Below are 22,428 nucleotides of genomic sequence, written 5' to 3'. Positions count from 1 at the left end.
AGCTTGCAGGGGCAACATAGGCCAAAGTTCATTGGCATGCATAGGCATGGTTTATTTGAGGAATACATAAATGACTCTTTTTGAGATAAATCCCAAATATTTAGAAACAAGAGGAAAATATAAATTGGTTATTTTGAAAAAGACATTTGAGCTAAGAGAATCACAGAGAATTTAGTTCAGCCTTTTTTATTTTACTGTCTAGGACATAGAGGGCCAACACATGCATTATTTTTTAAAAATTTATTTTTCAAATTCTTTTTTTATTGAGGTATAGTTAATGTACAATATATGTTTCAGATATACAGTAGTGACTCACAATTTTTAAAACTTATATTCCATTTATAGTTATTATAAAATATTGGCTATATTCCCTGTGTTGTACTATATATCCTTGTAACTTATTCTGTACGGAGTATTTTGTACCTCTTAATCCCCTACCCCTATCTTGTCCCCCCTTCCTTCTCCCCACCAGTTACCACTAGTTTGTTCTCTTTATCTGTGAGTCTGTTTCTTTTTTGTTATATTCACTAGTTATATTTTTTTATTTCACATATAAGTGCTATCATACAGCACATATTATCTTTCTCTGTCTGACTTATTTCACTTAGCTTAATACTCTCCAAGTCCATCCATGTTTTTGCAAATGGCAAAATTTCATTCTTTTTTACGGCTGAGTAGTATTCCATCATATGTATATACCATATCTTTATCCATTCTTCTATTGATGGACGTATCTTGGCAATTGTAAATAATGCTGTTATGAATACTGGGGTGCATGTATCTTTTCAAATTATTGTTTTTGGGTATTTTGGATAAATACCCAGGAGTGGAATTGCTGGGTCGTATGGTAGTTCTACCTTCAGTTTTTTGAGGAACCTCCGTACTGTTTTGCACAATGGCTGCATCAATTTACATTCCCACAAACAAAGTACAAGGGTTCCTTTTTCTCCACATCTTTGCCAACATTTGCTATTTGTGTTCTTTTTTTTTTTAAACATCTTGATTGGAGTATCATTGCTTTACAATGGTGTGTTAGTTTCTGCTTTATAACAAAGTGAATCAGCTGTATATATATATATATATATATATATATATATATATATATACACCCATATCTCCTCCCTCTTACATCGCCCTCCCACCTACCCTATCCCACCCCTGTAGGTGGACACAAAGCACCGAGCTGATCTCCCTGTGCTATGTGGCTGCTTCCCACTAGCTATCTGTTTTACATTTGGTAGTGTATATATGTCTGTGCCCATCTCTCACTTTGTCCCACCTTACCCTTCCCCCTCCCCGTGTCCTCAAGTCCATTCTCTACGTCTGCGTCTTTATTCCTGTCCTGCCTCTAGGTTCTTCAGAACCAATTTTTTTTTTTTTTTTTAGATTCCATATGTATGTGTTAGCATACGGTATTTGTTTCTCTCTTTCTGACTGACTTCACTCTGTATGACAGACTCTAGGTCCATCCACCTCACTACAAATAATTCAATTTTGTTTCTTTTTATGGCTGAGTAATATTCCATTGTATATATGTGCCACATCTTCTTTATCCATTCATCTGTCGATGGACACTTAGGTTGCTTCCGTGTCCTGGCTATTGTGAATACAGCTGCAGTGAACATTGTGGTACATGACTCTTTTTGAATTATGGTTTTCTCAGGGTATATGCCCAATAGTGGGATTGCTGGGTCGTATGGTAGTTCTATTTTTAGTTTCTTAAGGAACCTCCATACTGTTCTCCATAGTGGCTGCACCAACTTACATTCCCACCAGCAGTGCAAGAGGGTCCCCTTTTCTCCACACCCTCTCCAGCATTTATTGTTTGTAGATTTTTTGATAATGGCCATTCTGACTGGTGTGAGGTGATACCTCATTGTAGTTCTGATTTGCATTTCTCTAATAATTAGTGATGTTGAGCATCCTTTCATGTGTTTGTTGGCCATCTGTATATCTTCTTTGGAGAAATGTCTATTTAGGTCTTCTGCCCATTTTTGGATTGGGTTGTTTGTTTTTCTGATATTGAGCTGCATGAGCTGCTTGTAAATTTTGGAGATTAATCCTTTGTCGCTTCATTTGCAAATATTTTCTCCCATTCTGAGGGTTGTCTCTTCATCTTGTTTATGGTCTCCTTTGCTGTGCAAAAGCTTTGAAGTTTCATTAGGTCCCATTTGTTTATTTTTGTTTTTATTTCCATTTCTCTAGGAGGTGGATCAAAAAGGATCTTGCTGTGATTTATGTCATAGAGTGTTCTACCTATGTTTTCCTCTAAAAGTCTGATAGTTTCTGGCCTTAACATTTAGGTCTTTAATCCATTTTGAGTTTATTTTTGTGTTTGGTGTTAGGGAGTGTTCTAATCTCATACTTTTACATGTACCTGTCCAGTTTTCCCAGCACCACGTATTGAAGAGGCTGTCCTTTCTCCACTGTACACTCCTGCCTCCTTTATCAAAGATAAGGTGACCATATGTGCATGGGTTTATCTCTGGGCTTTCTATCCTGTTCCATTGATCTGTCTTTCTGTGTTTGTGCCAGTACCATACTTTCTTGATTACTGTAGCTTTGTAGTATAGTCTGAAGTCAGGGAGCCTGATTCCTCCAGCTGCGTTTTTCGTTCCCAGGATTGCTTTGGCTATTTGGGGTCTTTTGTGTTTCCATACAAATTGTGAAATTTTTTGTTCTAGTTCTGTGAAAAATGCCATTGGTAGTTTGATAGGGATTGCATTGAATCTGTAGAGTGCTTTGGGTAGTATAGTCATTTTCACAATGTTGATTTTTCTAATCCAAGAGCATGGTATATCTCTCCATCAGTTTGTATCATCATTAATTTCTTTCATCAGTGTCTTATAGTTTTCTGCATACAGGTCTTTTGTCTCCTTAGGTAGGTTTATTCCTAGGTATTTTATTCTTTTTGTTGTAATGGTAAATGGGATTGTTTCCTGAATTTCTATTTCAGATTTTTCATCATTAGTGTATAGGAATGCATTAATTTTGTATCCCGCAACTTCACCAAATTCATTGATTAACACTTGTAGTTTTCTGGTGGCATGTTTAGGATTCTCTATGTATAGTATCATGTCATCTGCAAACAGTGACAGTTTTACGTCTTCTTTTCTGATTTGTATTCCTTTTATTTCTTTTTCTTCTCTGATTGCTGTGGCTAAAACTTCCAAAACTATGTTGAATAAGAGTGGTGAGAGTGGCCAACCTTGACTTGTTCCTGATCTTAGAGAAAATGGTTTCACTTTTTAACCATTGACAATGATGTTGGCTGTGGATTTGTCATACATGGCCTTTATTATGTTGAGGTAAGTTCCCTCTTTGTCTACTTTCTGGAGGGATTTTATTATAAATGGGTGTTGAATTTTGTCGAAAACTTTTTGTGCATCTGTTGTAATGATCATATGGTTTTTATCTTTCAGTTTGTTAATATGGTGTATCACATTGATTGATTTACGTATATTGAAGAATCCTTGCATTCCTGGGATAAACCCCACTTGATCATGGTGTATGATCCGTTTAATATGTTGTTGGATTCTGTTTGCTAGTATTCTATTTGAGGATTTTGCATCTATGTTCATCAGTGATATTGGCCTGTAGTTTTATTTTTGTGTGACATCCTTGTCTGGTTTTGTTATCAGGGTGATGGTGGCCTCATAGAGTTAGTTTGGGAGTGTTCCTCCCTCTGCTATATTTTGGGAGAGTTTGAGAAGGATAGGTGTTAGCTCTTCTCTAAATGCTTGATAGAAATCGCCTGTGAAGCCATCTGGTCCTGGGCTTTTGTTTGTTGGAAGATTTTTAATCACAGTCTCAATTTCAGTGCTTGTGATTGGTCTGTTTTCTTTTTTCTATTTTTTCCTGGTTCAGCCTCAGAGGGTTGTGCTTTAATAAGAATTTGTCCATTTCTTCCAGGTTGTTCATTTTATTGGCATATAGTTGCTTGTAGTAATCTCTCATGATCCTGTGTATTTCTGCAGTGTCAGTTGTTACTTCTGCTTTTTCATTTCTAATTCTGTTGATCTGAGTCTTCTCCCTTTTTTTCTTGATGAGTCTGGCTAATGGTTTATCAATTTTGTTTATCATCTCAAAGAACCAGCTTTCAGTTTTATTGATCTTTGCTATTGTTTCCTTCATTTCTTTTTCATTTATTTCTGATCTGATCTTTATGATTTCTTTCCTTCTGCTAACTTTGGGTGTTTTTTGTTCTTCTTTCTCTAATTTCTTTACATGTAAGGTTAGGTTGTTTATTCCAAATATTTCTTGAGGTAGGCTTGTACAGCTATAGACTTCCCTCTTAGAACTCCTTTTGCTGCATCCCATAGGTTTTGGGTCATCGTGTTTTCATTGTCATTTGTTTTTAGGTATTTTTTTCGAATTCTTCTTTTATTTCTTCAGTGATCTCTTGGTTATTTAGTAGTGTGTTGTTTAGCCTCCATGTGTTTCTGTTTTTTACAGATGTTTTCCAGTAATTGATATCTAGTCTCATAGCATTGTGGTTGGAAGAGATACTTGATACAATTTCAATTTTCTTAAATTTACCAAGGCTTGATTTGTGACCCAAGATATGATCTGTCCTGGAGAATGTTCCATGAGCACTTGAGAAGAAAGTGTATTCTGTTGTTTTTGGATGGAATGTTGTATAAATATCAATTAGGTCCATCTTGTTTAATGTATCATTTAAAGCTTGTGTTTCCTTATTTGTTTTCATTTTGTATGATCTGTCCATTGGTGAAAGTGGGGTGTTAAAGTCCCCTACTATGATTTTGTTACTGTCAGTTTCCCCTTTTATGGCTCTTAGCATTTGCCTTATGCATTGAGGTGCTCCTATGTTGGGTGCATAAATATTTACAATTGTTATATCTTCTTCCTAGATTGATCCCTTGATCATTATGTAGTGTCCTTCTTTGTCTCTTGTAATAGTCTTCATTTTAAAGTCTATTTTGTCTGATATGAGAATTGCTACTCCAGCTTTGTTTTGATTTCCATTTGCATGGAATATCTTTTTCCATCCCCTCACTTTCAGTCTATATGTGTGTCTAGGTCTGAAGTGGGTCTCTTGTAGACAGCATATATATGGGTCTTGTTTTTGTACTCATTCAGCCAGTCTGTGTCTTTTGGTTGGAGCATTTAATCCATTTACATTTAAGGTAGTTATTGATATGTATGTTCCTATTACCATTTTCTTAATTGTTTTGGGTTTGTTTTTGTAGGTCTTTTCCCACTCTTGTGTCTCCTGCCTAGAGAAGTTCCTTCAGTATTTGTTGTAAAGCTGGTTTGGCGGTGCTGAATTCTCTTAGCTTTTGCTTGTCTGTAAAGGTTTTAATATCTCCGTTGAATCTGAATGAGATCCTCGCTGGGTAGAGTAATCTTGGTTGTAGGTTTTTCCCTTTCATCGCTTTAAATGTGTCCTGCTACTCCCTTCTGGCTGGTGGAGTTTCTGCTGAAAGATCAGCTGTTAACCTTATGGGTATTCCCTTGTATATTTTTTGTTGTTTTTCCCTTGCTGCTTTTAATATTTTTTCTTTGTATTTAATTTTTGATAGTTTGATTAATATGTGTCTTGGAGGGTTTCTCTTTGGATTTATCCTGTATGGGACTCTGAGCTTCCTGGAGTTGATTAACTCTTTCCTCTCCCATATTAGGGAAGTTTTCAACTATAATCTCTTCAAATATTTTCTCAGTCCCTTTCTTTTTCTCCTCTTATTCTGGGAACCCTATTATTTGAATGTTGGTGTGCTTAATGTTGTCCGAGAGGTCTCTGAGACTGTCCTCAATTCTTTTCATTCTTTTTTCTTTATTCTGCTCTGTGGTAGTTATTTCCACTATTTTATCTTCCCTGTCACTTATCTGTTCTTCTGCCTCAGTTATTCTGCTATTGATTCCTTTTAGAGAATTTTTAATTTCATTTATTGTGTTGTTCACCATTGTTTGTTTGCTCTTTAGTTCTTCTAGGTCCTTGTTAAACATTTCTTGTATTTTCTCCATTCTATTTCCAAGGTTTTGGATCATCTTTGTTCTCATTACTCTGAATTCTTTTTCAGGTAGAAATAGAATTTCTGCCTATTTTCTCTTCATGTGTTTAGTCTGGTAGGTTTTTACCTTGGTCCTCCATCTGCTGTGTGTTTTCTGTCTTCTCATTTTGCTTAGCTTACTGTGTTTGTGGTCTCCTTTTCACAGGCTACAGGTTCATACTTCCTGTTTTTTTTTTTTTTTTTTTTTTTGCGGTACGAGGGCCTCTCACTGCTGTGGCTTCTCCCGCCGCGGAGCACAGGCTCTGGATGCGCAGGCCCAGTGGCCATGGCTCACAGGCTCACAGACCAGGGCACGAACCCGTGTCCCCCGCATCGGCAGGCAGACCCCCAACCACTGCGCCACCAGGGAAGCCCCTTCCCGTTGTTTTTGGTGTCTGCCCCTAGTGGCTAAGTTCGGTTCAGTGGGTTGGGTAGGCTTCCTGGTGGAGGGGACTGGTTCCTGTGTTCTAGTGGATGAGTCTGGATCTTGTCTTTCTGGGGGGCAGGACTGCATCCGGTGGTGTGTTTTGGGGTGTCTGTGACCTTATTATGATTTTAGGCAGCCTCGCTGCTAATGGGTGGTGTTGTGTTCCTGTCTTGCTAGTTTTTTGGCATAGGGTGTCCAGCACTGTAGCTTGCTGGTCGTTGAGTGGAACTGGGTCTTAGCGTTGAGATGGAGATCTCTGGGAGAGCTTCTTTCACCGTTTGATATTACATGGAGCTCGGAGGTCTCTGGTGGACCAGTGTCCTGAACTTGGCTCTCCTACCTCAGAGACACAGGCCTGACACCCGGCCGGAGCACCAAGACCGTGAGGGTGACGTGAGGGTCCTTAGCTTGAAACTCTGTCTGGGTCTCCCAGGTCTCACAGCAAGGGCGGAGCAGGCCTCTGCGGTTCCTCTTTTCTGGAGTTACATTATTCTCAGTTCGTATAGGAGGTATTTGGAGAAATCATGGCACTCAGTGAAAAGCAAGTTTGAGGGTGTGCCAGGGACGTGTGGTCATTTGTTGCTGGATGCTGCTTAATTACCGGAGAGTTTCTGTTGAGAATTTTTATACTTCTTTGAGTCCAGACCTGTCTGAAGCAAGGTCCTGGAATAACACCCCACCGTGTGCGGCAGATGGCAGGCAGGACATGGTGGCAGTCTTCACTTTATTTGTGTTTTTTGACGATAGACATTCTGACAGGTTTGAGTTGATATCTTATTGTGGTTTTGATTTTTATTTCTCTGATGGTTAATGATGTTGAGTGTCTTTTCATGTGCCTCTTGGCCATCTGTATGTCTTCGTTGGAAAAATGTGTATTCAGGTCTTCTGCCCCTTTTAAAATCAGATTATTTGGTCTTTTGATGTTGAGTTGTATGAGGTGTTTATATATTTTACATATTAACCCCTTATCAGTCATATCATTTGCAAATATTTTCTCCCATTCAGTAGGTTATCTTTTTGCTTTGTTGATGTTTTCCTTTGCTGTGCAAAAGCTTTTGGGTTTAATTAGGTCCCATTTGTTTATTTTTGCTTTTATTTCCTTTGCTTTAGCAGACAGATTCAAAAAATATGACTACATTTTATATCAAAGAGTGTTCTGCCCAACAAGTGCATTTTAAATGAATCTTCTCATTTGGTGAGACCACTCGCTTCAAGAGCTTGCAGGTGCTTTAGCCCAGTTCAACAGGTCCCAGGTCATGGGATCTGCTAGAACACTCGTGATGTTCTGGCATTGGGATCTGCTAGAACACTCGTGATGTTCTGGCATCACACAGGGAGGTCTTTCCAACAGGTTTTATCCAGATAAATTCATTATTTATATTCAGTCAACAAATTTATTAGATATCTTTAAACAATATATTTCTGATTTATTGACCTATCTCAGTTAGTGTGGTGCAACACTGAATTGTTATTTTTCTTTTATCACACCCCTCAAGACCTATGTTAAATCTCCCTTCCCTCCTGTACAGCAGATCCCTTAATAGCATCTTAGGAAAAAATAATAATTTCCTGGTTGTTAGTTATTAGAAGACTGATTTGTTTGAAACTTCAATTTCATATCTGATTTCAAAATTTTCCTTTTATAGGGACTGTAGTGTGTGTGTGTGGGTGAGGGAGAGGGTTATGACGTGCTCTTTTCATTCTGTATCCCCCTTCCTCATACTGGGGGACTGAATGAGCTCATTTAGCCTTTTCCTCTCCCTTTGGGCTCTAACCCTTCATTGTGTTGGAACAGGGAGGAAGGAGAAAGAGGACAAGAGTCTCTTATCTAAGTGACTGGTTGTGTTGTTCTCTCTGTTGGTTGGTGATGCTTTTCTGGCCAACACTGCCTGTGGGGCCACTGAAGCCCACTGTGTGGCAAGTGTCTAAATGCTGGGTCTTGTGGGGTAACATGCCTAAAGGGGAAATCCACCCCAGTGTTGGTTCCTTGTTGTGGGAGATCTCACTATGATTGGACTTCTCCCAGTCTCCCTGCTCCCAGCTCCTGCTCCAGGTCATTCACTGTCACCTCCCATCCTGTTGTCAGTGTGATTCCCTTCTGTAGCTGAGACTCCTGGGTGGCTCCTTGCAAGACGATTGAATCCTACCTACATTGAGTGAAGTCTGCTTGACCCATAAAACCTCACACGTTTTAATCAATTCAAACATTGAGAGCAAAGCTGCTTGGAAAGTAATTAAAAGCAAATAAATTGGAAAGGAAGAAGTAAAGCTGTTATATATTTACAGATGACATTTTTGTGTATGTAGAAAATTCTATGAATTGACAAAAAAGCTGCTATGATAAATGAGTTTATCAAGGTTGCAGGATATAAGGTCAATATACAAAAGCTAACCGTATTTCTGTAATCACCAATTGAAAATTGAAATATCATTTATAATAATATCAAAAAATAAGAAATGCTTAGGAGCTGAGAGAAATGAAAGAGGACCTAATTAGATGGGGAAAATATATCATGTTCATGTATTGAAAGACTCAATGTTAAGTTGTCATTTCTCTCTAAAATGACCTGTAGATCCAACATACTCAATTGAAATCCCAGAAGGATTTTTTGTAGAAACTGTTAAATTGATTTTAAAATGTATATGAAGAAGCAAAAGACATCAAATAGAACAATTTTGAAAAATAAGAGCAAAGTTGAATGGCTAACACTGCCTGATTTCAAGACTTACTATAAAGCTACCACAATTAAGACAGTGTGGTATTTGGTATTATGCTAAACAAATAGATCAATGGAACAAAATAGAGTACAGAAATAATCAATACATAGAAACGGATTTTTGGTAATGGTGCCATGACAATCAAATTGGGAAAGAATGATTTAAGAAATGGTGCTCAAATAATTAGATACTCATATGCAAAAAACCCACCTTCAACCCATATATAAAAAAGAAATCAGAATGGATTATAGACCCCAAATGTCAAACCTAAAACTGCAAAACTTCTAGAAGAAAACATAGGAGAAACTCTTAGCTTGAATTTGCTAATATTTTGGAATATTTACTCCCAATTCTTTATGAATGCATACATGTGTGTGGTGTAATTTTTTATGAAAATGGGATCATGGTATACATAATATTTTTCCTTCTTTTAAAAACCTTTCCCCAGTTTTACTGAGATATAATTAACATATGATAAACTGTACATATTTATAGTATGCAATCTGATGAATTTTGACATATTTATATACCAGTGAAACCATAGCCACAATCAATGTAATGAATATATGCATCACCCCAAAGCATTTCCCAAAGGTAGTCCTTCTCTAGTGGCCCTTAATATCTCTCCTTTTACAACCTCTCTGCCCTGTTCTGAGGCAATCACTGATCTCTTTCCTGTTACTGTTGATTCATTTTCATTTTCCAAATTTTACATAAATGGAAGCACAAACAACTTCCAGAGAGGGAAATACACTGAAAAACAAGGACTAGCCTAGTGGTCTTCACCTCTGTGTGTTCACAGCACAGTTTTGGGGTTCTTTTGTTTGTTTTTTTTTTTTAGTGAAGTATAGTTGATTTACAATGCCATGTTAGTTTCAGGTGTACAGCAAAGTGATTCAGTTATACATACATACATATATTCTTTTTCAGAATCTTTTCCATTATAGGTTATTACAAGATGTTGAATATAGTTCCCTGTGGTATACAGTAGGTCCTTGTTTATTTTATATATAGTAGTATGTAACTGTTAATCCCAAACTCCTAATTTCTCCCCCACCCCTTTCCTTTCCCCTTTGGTAACCATAAGTTTGTTTTCTATGTCTGTGAGTCTGTTTCTGTTTTGTAAATAAGTTCATTTGTATCATTTTTTAAGATTCCACATGTAAGTGATATCATATGATATTTATCTTTCTCTTCACTTAGTATGATAATCTCTAGGTCCATCCATGTTGCTGCAAATGGCATTATTTTGTTCTTTTTAATGGCTGAGTAATATTCCATTGTATATTTTTATCACATCTTTATCCATTCATCTGTTGATGGATACTTAGTTTGCTTTCATGTCTTGTCTATTGTAAATAGTGCTGTTATGAACCACAGCACAGTTTTAATACTGTGATCCATGACATAAGATTTATTGAGATTAAATGTTGAAGAAATCAGCATTAACAATAATTTTATTTATATAATTATAATATATTATATAATTAAACATACAAGATTATTATATCTAATGTATAATTAAATATCCAAAAAATACATACTGTTTTACAAAAGAGCTCTACTAGGTGAATTCTAACCCTTGAAAAATACACTTAAACATACTTAGGCAACTAGAAAAGATTCTTGATGATATTTGACAATCAAGAGCACATATTTATTAACTGGTTGTCCTTGCGTAATGCTACTAGAATATGCATAGGACATCATATAGGTTTTTATAGAGGCTTTGCACCTTTGGAGAACAGGCTGAGAAGAAAAAAAAGACTGCTCAACATCATTAGTCATTGGGGAAATTAAATAAAAACCACATTAAGATATCATTTCACACCCATGAGGTTGGCTACAATTTAAAAAGAAGAAAAAATCAGAAAACAAGCTTTGGGGAAGATGTGGAGAAATTGAAACCCTTATACATTGTGGAGGGAGTATAAAATTGTTCAGCTGCTATGAAAAACAGTTTGGTGACTCCTCAAAGTTAAACATAGAATTACCATGTGATTTAGCAATTCCACTTCTGGAGAAATGAAAGCATCCACTACCAATTCTACACAAAAAAATTGAAAACAAGTTCTCAGACAAATACTTGTACATGTATATTTTTAGCCCCACCAGTCACATTAGCCAGAAGGTGGAAATAGCCCAAATGTTCATCAACAGATGGGTGGATGAACAAAATGTGGTATATCCACATAATGGAGTATTATTCAGTCATAAAAAGGAAGGAAGTACTGCTACATGTTACAACATGGATGAACCTCAAAAACATTATACAAAGTAAGAAATGCCAGATGCAAAAGGGCCACATATGCATGATTCCGTTTATATGGAATATCCAGAATTGGTAAATCTACAGAGATAGAATGCAAATTGGTGTTTGCCAGGCCTGGAGAGAAGGAGGAACAGGGAGCATATGCTTAATGGGTATAGGGTTTTGTTTTGGGGAGACGATGTTTTGGAAGTAGATAGGGGTGGTAGTTGTACAACACTGTGAATGTACTAAATGCCACTGAACTGTATACTTTAAAATGGTTGATTTTATCTTACATGAATTTAACCTCAATTAATAAAGTCTTTTGTTGGATTATTGCAAAGATATAGAAAAGAAGAAAGATGTGATCTGTGACCCATAAGGAGTGCTGCAAATATTGTTCTCATACTTGTAAAAACATACCTGTCTAGGGCCCCATTCCCTCATGTCCCTACCTAGGCATAATATAATATTATACATTTAACTGGGCAGGTGTTGTGTTTTTGTTTTAAGTTATCTCTTTCAGCAAGTGTTTGCATTTAACTCAAGAATTTGCAAACTTAAATCCAATAGGATTATAATGGAGGAAATTCAGGAAAGGTGGAGGAACATACCTTGGTCATATTTGGGCTCCAGTGAAGCCCCCCTTTGAGCTGTATACCTCACTATGTAGGGAGTTGGCTTTGTTCTTTATCTTATGTATGGTTGGTCCTATCCTCTTTTACATAGTATGAGAATTTGTTTGGATGGTTGGGCAAAATTTCAAGCAATCATATATTTTTAAAATTTAATATTTATTTATTATTATTATTTTTTGTGGTACGCTAGCCTCTCGCTGTTGCAGCCTCTCCCATTGCAGAGCTCAGGCTCCGGACGCTCAGGCTCTGCAGCCATGGCTCACGGGCCTAGCCGCTCCACGGCATGTGGGATCTTCCCAGACTGGGGCACGAACCCGTGTCCCCGTGTCCCCTGCATCAGCAGGTGGACTCTCAACTACTGTGCCACCAGGGAAACCCTAATATTTATTTTATACTGGGTTTTAGTTGTGTTAGTTGTGTTAGTTTCAGCTAACTGAATCAATTATACATATACATATATCCATTATTTTTAGATTCTTCTCCCATATAGGTTATTACAGAATATTGAGTAGAGTTCCTGTGCTATGCAGTAGGTCCTCGTTGATTATCTATTTTATATATAGCAGTGTGTATGTGTTAATCCCAAACTCCTATTTTATCCCTCCTCTCCGCGTTTCCCCTTTGGTGACCATAAGTTTGTTAGAAAAATCTGTTTATGTTTTGTAAATAAGTTCATTTGTACCATTTTTTTAGATTCTATATATCAGTAATATCACGTGATATTTGTTTCTCTGTCTGACTTACTTCACTTAGTATGATAATCTCCATGTCCACCCATGTTGCTGCAAATGGCACTATTTCATTCTTTTTGATGTCTGAGTAATATTCCGTTGTATATGTGTATCACATCTTCTTTATCCATTCCTCTGTCAGTGGACACTTAGGTTGCTTCCATGACTTGGCTATTGTGAATAGTGCTGCGATGAACATTGGAGTGCACGTATCTTTTCGAATTACGTTTTTTTCCGGGTATATGCACAGGAGTAGGATTGTTGGATCACATGGTAGTTCCATTTTTAGTTTTGTGAGGAACCTCCATACTGTTCTCCATAGTGGTTGCACCAATTTACATTCCCACCAACAGTGTATGAGGATTCCCTTTTCTCCACACCCTCTCCAGCACTTACTGTTTGTAGACTTTTTTTTTTTTTTTGCGGTACGTGGGCCTCTCACTGTTGTGGCCTCTCCCGTTGTGGAGCACAGGCTCCGGACGCCCAGGCTCAGCGGCCATAGCTCACGGGCGCAGCCGCTCCGCGGCATGTGGGATCTTCCCGGACCGGGGCATGAACCCGTGTCCCCTGCAGCGGCAGGCGGACTCTCAACCACTGTGCCACCAAGGAAGCCCTGTAGACTTTTTGATGATGGCCATTCTGACCAGTGTAAGGTGATACCTCACTGTAGTTTTGATTTGCATTTCTCTACTAATTAGCGATGTTGAACATCTTCTCATGTGCTTTTTTGGCCATTTGTATGTCTTCTTTGGAGAAATGTCTATTTAGATCTTCTGCCCATTTTTTTATTTTTATTTTTTTTGATATAGAGCTGCATGAGCTATTTGAATATTTTGGAGATTAATCCCTTATCAGTCGCTTCATTTGCAAATATTTTCTCTCATTCTGTGGGTTGTCTTTTCATTTTGTTTATTGGTTTCCTTTGCTGTGCAAAAACCTTTAATTTGGTCCCATTTTTTAATTTTTGTTTTTATTTTCATTACTCTGGGAGGTGGATGCAAAAAGATACTGCTGCAATTTATGTCAGAGAATGTTCCACCTATGTTTTCCTCTAGGAGTTCTACAGTATCTGGACTTAAATTTAGGTATTTAATCCATTTTGAGTTTATTTTTCTGTATGGTGTTAGGGAATGTTCTAATTTCATTATTTTACATGTAGCTGTCCAGTTTTCCCAGCACCACTTACTGAAGAGACTGTTTTTTTTCCATCTTATGTTCTTGCTTCCTTTGTTGTAGATTAATTGACCATAGGTGTGTGGGCTTAACTTCTGGGCTTTCTATCCTGTTCCATTTATCTATATTTCTGTTTTTGTGACAGTACCATACTCTTTTGATGACTGTAGCTTTGTAGTGTAGTCTGAAGTCAGGCAGCCTGATTCCTCCAACTCTGTTGTTCTTTCTCAGGAGTGCTTTGGCTATTCAGGGTCTTTTGTGTTTCCGTACAAATTAAAAATTTTTTTGTTCTAGGTCTGTGAAAACTGCCATTGGTAATTTGATAGGAATTGCATTAAATCTGTAGATTGCCTTGGGTATTATACTCAATTTGACAATATTAATTCTTCCAATCCAAGAACATGGTATATCTTTCCATCTGTTTGTGTCATCTTAGATTTCTTTCATCAGTATCTTACAGTTTTCAGAGTACAGGTCTTTTGCCTCCTTAGGTAGGTTTATTTCTAGGTATTTTATTCTTTCTTTTTGGCTGCACCACATGGCATGTGGGATCTTAGTTCCCTGACCAGGTATTGAACCCACAGCCCCTGAAATGGAAGCGTGGAGCCTTAACCACTAGACTGCCAGGGAAGTCCTGCTAGGTATTTTATTCTTTTTGATGTGATGGTAAATGGGATTGCTTCCTTAATTTCTCTTTCTGATCTTTTGTTGTTAGTATATAGGAATGCAAGAGATTTCTATGTATTAATTTTGTATACTACAACTTTACCAGATTCACTGATGAGCTATAGTAGTTTTCTGGTGACATCTTTAGGATTTTCTTTGTATAGTGTCATATCATCTGTAAACAGTGACAGTTTTACTTCTTTTTTTCTAATTTGTATTCCTTTTATTTCTTTTTTCTTCTCTGATTGCCGTGGCTAGGACTTCCGAAACTATGTTGAGTAAAAGTGGCAAGAGTGGACATCCTTGTCTCATTCCTGATCTTAAAGGAAATGCTTTCAGTTTTTCCCCATTGAGAATGAGGTTAGTAGTGCGTTTGTCATATATGGCCTTTATTATGTTGAGGTAGGTTCCCTCTATGCCCATTTTCTGGAGAGTTTTTTTTTTTTTTTTTTTTTTTTAATCATAAATCGGTGTTAAATTTTGTGAAAAACTTTTTATGCATCTTTTGAGATCATATGTTTTTTATTCTTCAGTTTGTTACTGTAGAGTATCACACTGATTGATTTGCATATATTGAAGAATCCTTGTATTCCTGGGATAAATCCCACTTGATCATGGTGTTTGATACTTTAAATGTATTGTTGGATTCTGTTTGCTAGTATTTTGTTGAGGATTTTTGCATCTATGTCCATCAGTGATATTGGCCTGTAACTTCCCTTTTTTTTTTGTGGTATCTTTGTCTGGTTTTTGGTATCAGGGTGATGGTGGCCTCATAGAATGTCTGAGTGTATTCCTTCCTCCACAATTTTTTGGAAGAGTTTTAGAAGGATAGGTGTTAACTCTTCTCTAAATGTTTGGTAGAATTTGTGAAGCCATCTGGTTCTGGACCTTTGTTGGAAGATTTTTAATCACAGTTTCAATTTCAGTACTTGTGATTGGTCTGTTCATATTTTCTATTTCTTCCTGGTTCAGTTTTGGAAGGTTGCACCTTTCTCAGAATTTGTCCATTTCTTCTAGGTTGTCCATTTTATTGGCATATAGTTGCTTGTAGTAGTCTCTTGTGATCCTTTGTATTTCTGTGGTATCCATTGTTACTTCTCCTTTTTCATTTCTAATTTTACTGATTTGAGCCCTCTCCCTTTTATTCTTGAGGAGTCTGGCTAAAGGTTTCTCAATTTTGTTTATCTTTTCAGAGAACCAGCTTTTAGTTTCATTGACCTTTGTTCTTTTATTGTTTTCTTCATCTCTATTCATTTATTTCTGTTCTGATCTTTACGATTTCTTCCCTTCTACTCACTTTGGGTTTTGTTTGTTCTTCTTTCTCTATTTGCTTTAGGTGTCAAGCAGTAATTTTAGTGGGGTGAAGAAAAACTGATTTAGAACTGTAGTGAGTTCAGAAAAAATATAAATGACTTTTAGTTTTATCTGGTTTACATTAAAAATGAAAGCACCTTTTTTGAATCCTTTGGGTAAAATGTATATTCCTACAGCCAGGTTGCTTGTGGAACTAAATAGAAGACTGCCATGAGAAAAGAGTCATTATTTTTTGAGCCACCAAAATCTTAGCATTTCAGCATCTTTGAGATATACCAACATTGGAGAGTTTTGGTAATTTTTTGTTTAAAAAGTGATTGATGACTAAGAGGAAACCAGGCAGGCTTCATATATCCTGCCCTTTGGATGTCATAGATAATAAAGGTAAACCTTATTATCTAACTTATATCTAATTGTGATTCTGGTGCTTGACGAGCTCTACCCATATGGAATTTGAGGCCATGAGAACAAAGTTACATAAACAACAGAGAGTGTACAAAGGAAATTAGAATAAATGTGGTCCCTGTTAATATCTCCACTTGTGTAAACGAGAAATTTGAACTTGGTTTTTTTTCCGTCCTAGCTAAAGAACTGAGAAATGGATGGTTCTGTGGAGAAGTGATTGTGTGTTTCGGCAATCTGCCTCCCAGGAGGAATTTGCCAGGTCTAGCAGAATATCATAGCACTGTTGTAGCTGAAAACAAATATTAAAGAAATGCGTTACTGTAGGTGGAATAAAATCTGAAAATCACCTTCAGTCTCTTTCTAACTTTATTTTTAATCAAGTCTCCTGGATGAAACAACAGTCTATGATTAGTTATATGAAATTGCTAATTTCTTGTGGAAGAAGCACATTAGTCTCTTGACTTTAAAGCTTCCAAAATGATATAGCAAAACCTACAGAATTTGAGGCTAAGTATCTATGTTTTATGCTGTGATGAAATCTTTTCTTCTTACCTCTCCTCAGAGCACAGATTAAATTCATCATCATTTTCAGTTTCTGCTTTATCAAATATTTATTGACCATTGAGTCTGTGCAAGGGATGCAGAGCAATATTTTATAAGACACAATCTTTTTTTTTTTTTTTTTTGCGGTACGCGGACCTCTCACTGTTGTGGCCTCTCTGGTTGCGGAGCACAGGCTCCGGACGCGCAGGCTCAGTGGCCATGGCCCACAGACCCAGCCGCCCCGCGGCATGTGGTATCCTCCCGGACCGGGGCACGAACCCGCGTCCCCTCCATCGGCAGGCGGACTCTCAACCACTGCGCCACCAGGGAAGCCCCAAGACACAATCTTTTAAATAAATGATTTTACAATTTGTCTGGGGAGATGGTTGTACTTTGTTGGATAATGTTCCTCCCATCCGCACCCCCAAATTCAGGTCTTTCCTGAAACGTCTGAATGTGACTTTATTTGGAAATAGGTTGTTGCAGGTGTAATTTGTTCAGAAGAGGTCAGATTGGAATAGGGTGGGCCCTTAATCCAATATGACTGGTGTCCTTATAAGAAAAGGAAAAGAGACAAAGATTCTATGTGAAGATGGAGGTAGAAATTGGAGTGATGAGTCTATAAGCAAAGAACTCCATGGTTCGCTGGCCACAGCTGAAGCTCTGAGAAAGTCATGGCATAGATTCTGCTCTAGAGCCTTCAGAGAGAGTGTGGCCCTCCATTCACCTTGATCTCAGACTTCTAGCCTCCAGACCTGTGAGACAATATATATCCTCTGTTTTGAGCCACCAGGTTTGTGGCACATTGTGATAGCAGCCTTAAGAAACAAATACAATAGACATAAAAAATAAAGCTCCTATTATTAAGCACCGGTTACATTCCAGGTCCCCTGTCTTTGAGCTGTCTTCTGCCCTAAGGTATCTTCACCATCACCCCCAGAGGAGCAACCAGAGAGCAAGAGAGGCCTAGCAAGTTGCTCAGTATCATTCAGCAAGTGGCTCTAACCCTTGTCAGTTTTACTCCAGTGACCATTCGCCTAACCATGGGAGGAAGCCCATATGGCAGGCAGGAGGCAAAATGACGGGCAAGAGGGGACAGACCCCGAAGCTCGCACTAGCCCAGGTGTCCATGAAGAGTTATACAGAGAAGTTGCCTGAGGTCCGTCCATAGGATGGGCTGCTACAGGAGTACAGAAGAGCAGAGTGCGACAGCAGGCAGTTGTATGGACAAATCTCTAATGCGTTCTGCTGAGTGAAAGAGGCAACACGCAAGGGAGTACATACTATATATTGATAGTTCCCTCTCTCCAAAGTTCTAGAATAGGAAAAACTAATCTGTAGTGGAAAAAAATAAAAACAGTGGTTTCCAACTCTGTTGTAGATTCTCTGTGGAGAACTTGACGCCGGGGTCCCTGACCTTTGGTGGTTCGGGGGACAGAGACAGATCCAAGCTCGGCTTCTCACACACTGGGTAGCCGTCTCTGTGTACGCAGCTGGAAGTGGAAGAGTGTAAATACCACGAGGCCAGGGACCATGCCAGTTTTAGGACCATCATTTTCCAGGGACTGCCACCATTCCTGGCTCATAAATGTGTGTCCCTCAATAAATATTTGTGGCATAAGAGAATCCACTTGTGAACAGGGTATTGTCTACGATGTTGATACTCATTATACTTGAATTCCCAAATTTGTGCCATATAAGTGAGCACTTGATTATATACTATAGGGCAGTGTTCTCTAACGTCTGTCATTTTATCACCCCAGTCATCTATACTAACGCAGAGAGCGAGTGGGAGAGAGTAAGAGACGGAAAGGCTATGAGGTTAAGAGGTTCCACTGTAATTCCGGAGATTGTGTAGCAAAGTTATATGACGGCCCTGCAGACTCCGTAGTGTTTCTAGAATTGCTGGAAGTTTGTGATAGTTTAAGTGAAGTAAATAAGTGTACCTAGCTCTGGGCTGGGCACTGGGAGAGAATTGAGGAGAAGCAGAATCCACGCCGTTAGGCTGAAGGACTTCAATCTCCACTGGGAAGGGAAGGTCCACCTGACTGTAGGCAGCTTACTGCCTGTGGAGAAGCATGGTAGGCACTCCCTGCTCTCACCTCCCGGCACTCTTTCCTGCTAAGCCCTGGACTGGCTCACGATGTCTTCCCACTTGCACCCTCAGAGAGCCACAGTAAACCGCCGGGAACAGTAGGCGAAGGCCGTCAGTCATGAGGAGATGGATGTGGGTTTCAGAGGTCACGGACGGCTTCGTGGAGGAAGCGCATTGATCTCAACATAAAGCACGGCTCACATGGTGGGGTCTGCACCTGCAATCGACCTGCCCTGCCTCATGCTGGCAGCTTGGAGCTTCCACAGGGACTTCAGCCTTGGCTCGTGTCAGGAGGGGCTGTGCTGTCGATTGGCTCCATTCCTGCCCATCCTCTCCGGTGCCGAAGTCTCCAAACCAAGACTGCCCCTTGCTGAGGTGTCACAGATCCTGCAGGGGAATAGGAGGTGGGTGGCCAGGAACCCTGTAGGATGGGTCTGGGTTACCACACAGCTAAGGTGTGTTTTTTGTCTGTCTGTTTTTTGTGAACAGCCTGCTTGCTGTTCTTGAGTGATGACTTTTTCAAGTGAAGCATCTCGGGAAGGATAACCCTGTAGGAGGCTGCTGCCCTCCCGCCATAGAATCCCAGGGCAACTGTGCCATGAATCGACACCTTAAGATGTGTGGCTCACGCCATATCTACACTTGAAGGCCTGAGCCTCCTAGTACACTGCTTGCAGGTTTCCAGACGTCGAGCCGGGACAGACGGTGCCTCTGCTTAAACACAGCTGTTGTGTTGGCTTGTTTAGAGGCGCATCTGCTAGGAAAGGTGGAGAAGAAATTCTCTTCCAAGGTTGGGCCGTAACAGGCGCTTGTAGCTACAGAGCCTTGTCTAATAAAGAGGGATGGGGCTTCCCAGGTGGCGCAGTGGTTGGGAGTCTGCCTGCCGATGCAGGGGACGCGGGTTCATGCCCTGGTCTGGGAGGATCCCACGTGCCACGGAGCAGCTGGGCCCGTGAGCCGTGACCGCTGAGCCTGCGCGTCCGGAGCCTGTGCTCCGCAACGGGAGAGGCCACAACAGTGAGAGGCCCGCGTACCGCAAAAAAAAAAAAAACAAGGATGAAGGCTTTTCCTTTCAACTTTTAAAAAAGAGCAGCAATCTTTCTGCTTCAGCCAGCACCAAACCCTAGTCAGTTGTTCTTTTTTGTGCTTTGCCTGCTTCCCAGAAGTATAGAATATGGCTTGAAATTAAAAAAAAACCAAATGTCAAGATTGTTGAGTATTGTGGGGAGGTTTGTCTCAGGAGTTATTTTCTTTCCTGCTCTTTGGTGTCCTTGGGGGGATTTCCAGACGCCCAGCTCCACAGCATCAGCCCTCCTGGCAATGACCTGAGCTCCCCACCTCCTTTCATTCTGCTCTCTGACATCAGAACAGGAAATTTGCGTTTTAAAATCGGTTGCTTGCTGATCTAAAGGAGATGTTTCTTATCTGAGGTCTGAGGTTAGGTGAGGATCAGAGAGAGGGAGATTTTACTGGGAGAGTCCCCATTAGACCAGTACTCACATCCCAGGGCCACAACTTATTCTGCTAATGGTTAAGACGACCTTGACTTTGATTTCTGAAACTGCTACATTCACACTTTTCCAGTAGGGTCAGTATTTGTATTGAAAAAGACTCATTCTCTGCAGTAAAACTTCCCCCAACTTTTTTTTTTTTTTTTTTTACTGACTTGATGGCTTTTTCTAGAACGCATGATAGATGAAGCCAGGACGCAGTCTAGCCATAAAAGACATATGGATTCAATCAGATTTGCCAGAACACAGCTGCAGGGTAAAATCTAAAAAGTGACTCAAGAAATCAAGATGCTGCCGAGGCAATTTCTTGGCCAGGAAGCTTTTGGCTGTTTCTTGTTTTAAATTCTTTCATTTTGCATTTTGGGAAATGACTCTCAAATGAAAGCCAAAATCCTAAGTGCAGAAAGATAAATCACATGTCTTTTGCTATGAATTCTGATTATTTCCCTTGAAGGAGTAGCCAAGAGCTTGTTTCTCACATAAAAATACTTTTGCCTGTTAATGAGAAACAGAATTAATTGGGTTCTACAGAGGCCAATTTTAGCTGAGTTAAAAGACAAATACTTGGGCTTCCCTGGTGGCGCAGTGGTTGAGAGTCCGCCTGCCGATGCAGGGGACACGGGTTCGTGCCCCGGTCCGGGAAGATCCCACATGCCGCGGAGCGGCTGGGCCCGTGAGCCATGGCCGCTGAGCCTGCGCGTCCGGAGCCTGTCCTCCGCAACGGGAGAGGCCACAACAGTGAGAGGCCCGCGTAACGCATAAAAAAAAAAAAAAAAAAAAAGACAAATACTTTAGAGTCAAAAAAGCCTTAGAGACACCTAAATTAATCCCTTCTTATGGGATCAGAGAGGGTGAAGCGTGGCCCGAGAGCACACAGCAGGGTGGGTGCACAGGGAGGACTGCATTTCATCCCGTGCTCACTCAGGCACTCAGGCGAGTCAATTCTGACCTTTCTGACTGTTACTAACGAGGCTCCCTGCCATTATTTACATAAGAGGATCTCAAGGATGAGATTTCATTCCTTGGAACTAAGAGATGAAAATAGAGAAATCATGTCACACGTGTAGCATCAGCACCCAAAAGACCTCTTTGTTTAAATAAAATGCTAAAGCCAGTGTGCTATGTGAATGAGTTCACCTGGTGGCCTAGGCAGCCTTGTTTTTGAAGAGAGTTTTCTGTGATCTTTGCTTGCATGGTGTGGAATTCTAACCCAACAGACTCAGAATACAGAACCCAGAGAAAGGCCCTTTCAGAATGAAACATGGAAACAATGTTGAGATCATATCAAGGAAACTGAAAAGTAAATATTAGCAGGGCTTGCTGCAACAGGATAGCGGGTGGGGATGGAACAGAGCGTTCCTCAGCTTGGCATGGCCCAGGGTACGGGAGGGACCAACCCCCAGAGCCTGCTGGGAAGCTCAGCCATGCCAGGCACTGAACTGAGCCACGGAGCCTTCCTGCCCCGTCATTTGGGAATTGTATGTGGTCAGGATACAGATGATGGCCAGCCTTCTGGCCATGGATGATTAGCATAATAGTTCAGCCAATGCATTAATTTTAGATTGCTGCAAGCGATCAGACTCATGTTTTCATTTGCAGTTTTGTAAAAGAGACCAGCTTGCTCCAAACACTTTTCTGTAATAATTCATATTGCAATATTGAATAAGGATGTTTTGATTATTTTATTTTGAGGCTTATACTGAAGTCTAACATTGCTCTTCTCATCATCATTCAATGAGTGTTTTCCAGCTGGATGGAAAGACAGATCTATCTGTTCAGACAGATCTGTTTTCTGTCTGAGTCATTGTTGCTAACAGTTGTTAGGGAAGCAGAAACCTTCTCAGTCAATTGATGTGTTCCAGCTGTGCAACTTTGGAAATCATATTTCTACTGCAAAAAGGATTGGTGCCTTTTCTGATGTTCCTTCCATTAAAAAAGATAGTTT

This window comes from Phocoena sinus, chromosome 16 (assembly GCF_008692025.1).
Source record: "Phocoena sinus isolate mPhoSin1 chromosome 16, mPhoSin1.pri, whole genome shotgun sequence".
Taxonomy (NCBI): domain Eukaryota; kingdom Metazoa; phylum Chordata; class Mammalia; order Artiodactyla; family Phocoenidae; genus Phocoena; species Phocoena sinus.
This window is presented reverse-complemented; position numbering follows the sequence as displayed.